This window comes from Silene latifolia, chromosome Y, assembly GCF_048544455.1.
Source record: "Silene latifolia isolate original U9 population chromosome Y, ASM4854445v1, whole genome shotgun sequence".
NCBI lineage: Eukaryota > Viridiplantae > Streptophyta > Magnoliopsida > Caryophyllales > Caryophyllaceae > Silene > Silene latifolia.
This window is the reverse complement of record NC_133538.1, coordinates 104,359,396-104,363,944: the sequence shown is the minus strand read 5'-3', so window position 1 is coordinate 104,363,944 and position 4,549 is coordinate 104,359,396. Positions and strand designations below refer to the sequence as shown.

Genomic DNA, 4,549 nt, shown 5'->3' with positions numbered 1-4,549 from the left:
GTGGAATGTGGATGGAATATTCCAATTCCATATTCCATATTCAAACTAATATCACTACAACAATGGGTTTTTGTTAGGATAGTTTCACTCAATAAATCAATATACGAAAAATCTTTATAAAATTTGACACAAAAATGATATGCGAAATTTTCTACCTAAAATATCGCTTAATTAGTTCTCAAGAGACACCCTACAAGAATCAGTATAAAATTAAAATCCATGTATAAAACCCCATCATCTCCATCGTTCACCATTCACAAAAACTTAAAAGAAGATTAATACGTATGCTGGTATTATGGTACAAAAACTCACCGAGACCGATTAACTGAACAACGAACATGCAAATGATCTGGAGAGGTGACATGACGGTGGACTATTTTACCTTTTCCTCTCAATAACCCAGTCGATCTATATAGGTGATTCGATTTGAGTCGATACTAAAATGTTCGATATTACCATGCGAATAATATGGAGAGATGACAAACCGTGTGGGGGTGACGGTAACATTTTTGCCATGAATTGAATCTCATGGTTTAGGTGGTTGTAATGATGCTTATTATTGCTCTTCTTTTTGTTCAATTTGTGATCATCAAATGATTGGCTTGATCGATGAACATTTGCAATTGCAAAATTGTAAAATTATTAGAGAGTGAGAGTAGTGGAATTTTGATGATGAAAGCAGAGGGAGAGGTGTGCAGCCTTCATTTTGTAGTGTAATCACAAATTTACATCCCTTGGTTTTGTTATTCTTATGTTCTTCATATTTGTTTTTTTTCCTTAAATTACTTTCTTATGTTTTTTTAATGTTTATTATCTCATGATAGTATGTATTTCTTTATCAAAGTGGCTTGAGTGTACTGGAGCGCGAGAGTGTCTCAAAGCGTTACAATATGACACAATGAATTTAGAGGTCATGGGTTCGACTCCCTACAGGGGAGTGCTGCGGTATCCACCTGCCATCAAGGGCAACCTTGATGACTTACCTGATCCTCGGGCAACCTTGATGACTTACCTGGTGCTCGGGCTTGCAGGATGTTCGGGTGTTCCCTTTGGTAACCAAAAAAAGGTGTTATGTATTTTCTTACATATTTTAAGATCATAAATTATACTATAAAAAGATTTCACACGGTGAGGCGATTCCTTTCGACAAGAAAACTATTTTTTTGTAGCGAATGAGTTGTTGTTTTGTAAAATTGGATTGTCTTAGAGTGTTAAATTGTCTCACACAATCAATATCTATCTATATTAATAAAGGAAGCTTTTTTCAAGCGATTATAGAGTTTCCAACTTTTACAAACTACCTAATATATTTAAAAAAGAAAAAAAACTACACTCCTATACAAGTCGGTATTCTCATGCAATTAGATAGAGTTAACGTAACGATGTACTACGTACTTATAAACAATACTAAACACTAGACTTTAACTAGGACTCAAACACCTCTACATAGTACTACATAAGACTTGATAATACATAACAAATAGAAATCAGTTTTTGTACCCTTCTATTTCTTTAACTTTTCTGTCTTCCGTTAATTGTATCAAGATGAATGTTTTGTTTTTCATATTTTCTTGCAATGTCGATTGACTATAACTGTACATTTGTTTTTATTGCATGGTCGTATAGAAATAGCACATGTTGGATATTATTTTTAGTAACAATTTCGTAGTTTTTTCCGTTATACTAATAGATGCTTCATTATTTTACAGTTATAGTTATGCACGATCTAGCAATCGCAAAAGGACATTCTTTTCCCAGAATAATGGTTTGAACAATAAACCAGATTTTATTTGGTGGCTTCATTGGTAAGTATTTTTATTAGTTTTTTGTACATAGCATGCTTCGTATATTCTTTTAACTATACATAGAAATTAGAATGTAATACATGCCTAAAAATTAAATCTAATAAAGTTTATTTTAGCTTGGAAACTTTAATTATATTTTATTAATTAGCTATCGCACTGGAATTCCAGAGTCGGGCCGAGTTGCATTCTTCTAATCTTTCCTGACTCTTTCAAAATTGATTGTATCACTTTCTCAGACTCTTCATTAGGGAAAGTGAATAAGTTATTTTTGTGTATCCAATTCAAGGGAGCGTCACATTCAATTACTTTAGTATGATAAAATTAACTAAAAAGACAAATCATCCATATAATGGTACACTTAGACAAATATCACGTTTATACTTTTGTTGATCAAAATTGTTACATACTCTCTATATCCCAATGATATGTTTACAATTCCTTTATTTTATTTTATAAGGGAAATAAGTGAAGTGTAAACATATCATTTGAGACGGAAGGAGTATCTCTTTTATTTAATTATGTTATAATAATTAGTAAGAATAATGAGGAATTACTTATTTACAGCATGCATGTATTCTGTATAGAAAAAAATGCAACAGATATATGCCCATCGATGACCACATACATTAGAACTTTAGAATTTTAGAACTGATTCTTTCACTGACAGCACGACTATTTATACGTAGTAATTCGGGATATTTCACGGACTATTAAATTCCATGCTAAAGCTCCTTTCTCGGGATATTATGTTATTAACTAGGAATGAATTTAGCTATTACCGCTATTACACGAGAAAGGAGCTTTAGCATGGAATTTAACATTCGCTTCAGAAGTTATTAATTTTTTTTTTCAATTATTGGAGTGTCCTAGCATTAAGATTAACTCGAAGATGCGAAGTTACCATGATTTCTACATGAAATACGGTAGATTTAACTATTTAAGAGTAGAGTGTAAGTATAATCCGTTCAAATAAATAAGTTAATTAGGAATATATGATTTTGGTATCACGGTGGCCTTCGTTGGTTTTTCAGACTCTCGGCTCTAGAACTCCAAGTCACCCATTTGTGGTAGTTAGGTTGTTGAAGGTCAATTATCAGAAGATTAATCATAATACAAATTTCTACCATTTCTGCCGGCTATGGCCCTTAATGGAAAGAGTTCATAGCTTAAGATTCTTAATTAAATGAGCTTATTAGAAAAATTAAGTTTTTATAAGTTCAGTTCAGAAAAGTTAAGCGCCTATAAATTCAATTCAACTCATATAAGTTCAGTTAAAAAAATATAAGTCAATTTATACGCATTTTTCTATAAGTTAAGTTCATATAAGTTCAGTTCAATTCCTATAAGTTCATTTCGTAAAAGTTAAGTTCTTATAAGTTCAGTTCAATTCAACTTCAATATGTTCAGTTCAACAAAATTAAGTGTAACATAACACGATCTTGGAGTTTAATTATGTCATGCTTATAATCATAAGATATTACATATTAGCCCGGGCATCGCCCGGGCATCGCCCGGGCATTAAATCTAGTATATATATATAAAAGAGGCTTTTTTCAGGCAATTCTAGAGTATCCAACTATTCTAAAACACCTAAATAATTTTAACTAAATCTTAAAATTATTTTAAAAGTTAAAATAAATCTTAAAAGATAGAGAATTTGATAAGATGCCAATATTATTGGTTCAAGTTTTGTGAATTATTTAAGTTCTAAAATATTGAAATGAGATAATTTAAAATTATAGGTAGTTTATAAGATAAAGATTACATAATAAGAGCTCAAATAAAGGGTTAATTTGTTTCCTACTCAGTTTCAAATAGTTTTGATTATTAAACGTGGTATACTATATGTATTATATATATACTATCAATATCATTATCAATGCCCTGCTATACGATTAATATGCCCTCCTTCCCTCCCTTTTGTATTGTGTGTGATTTTTTTTTTTGGCTTTATCTATCTGATCTATATCTCGAAGTCTCTAACCAAGTTTTTCATGTGCCATTATTCTGTAGGTACATTGTGTGTTTTAGCATCTAGCTTTAAAGAGCAATTCAAAGATGTATGTAAGTAACATATTTGTTCACATCGTAGCAAATTACAGGGTATGAAGTACGGAGTATTATTTAGTATCTTACGGAAAGTTGCATAGCTTAATTCTCAATCATTATTGATGCTTTCTAAAGAGATCGGTTTGCTTCATTTGTTATCGTATTGTAGGTTTTATTTTCATCCCATGGAGTTTTCCATATTTGACCATCAGAGACCGGATTATGAACTGGAGCACGGGGAGATAATTTGCTTATCATTACCGTAAAAGAAAAGTGAGCATATACACAACCTAGAGAAAAGGCATGCACATACAAGTAAGAAGCGTCATCGATTTGCCTCAAGAGGCATCGATTTATAATACAGCGTTCCAAATTCTATTATAAACGAAAACCTAATTTAATTATTATAGTAGTAATATAAGATGCATTATCAAATATTCTCCGTAATACAAATGTATATTGCTTATCCACTTCTCTAATATTCATAGTTCATACATAATAGATTTTTAATAGACCAAGGTATCTCCACCTATTAACTTTAAATAATGTGCTAGCCAACGATATAATCACTTGGATTATATAAATCTATAGAAACTAAGTAAATTTTAAAGGTAATTGAAAATTAAATTAAATAAATCTATAGAAAATCTTTTTAACTAAGAGTTTTTTGGATTATGTTTGACATATTTTTTTTT

The 4,549-nt window shown here is 30.8% G+C and overlaps 1 long non-coding RNA gene across 1 annotated transcript; it reads left to right on the top strand.

The window, feature by feature from the left end:
* Positions 1-3,806: 3,806 nt before the first annotated feature.
* Positions 3,807-4,336, top strand: LOC141626828 (uncharacterized). The gene is made up of 2 exons (XR_012536416.1): positions 3,807-3,869; positions 4,024-4,336. It is a non-coding gene; the product is annotated as an uncharacterized LOC141626828 (long non-coding RNA).
* Positions 4,337-4,549: the final 213 nt, after the last annotated feature.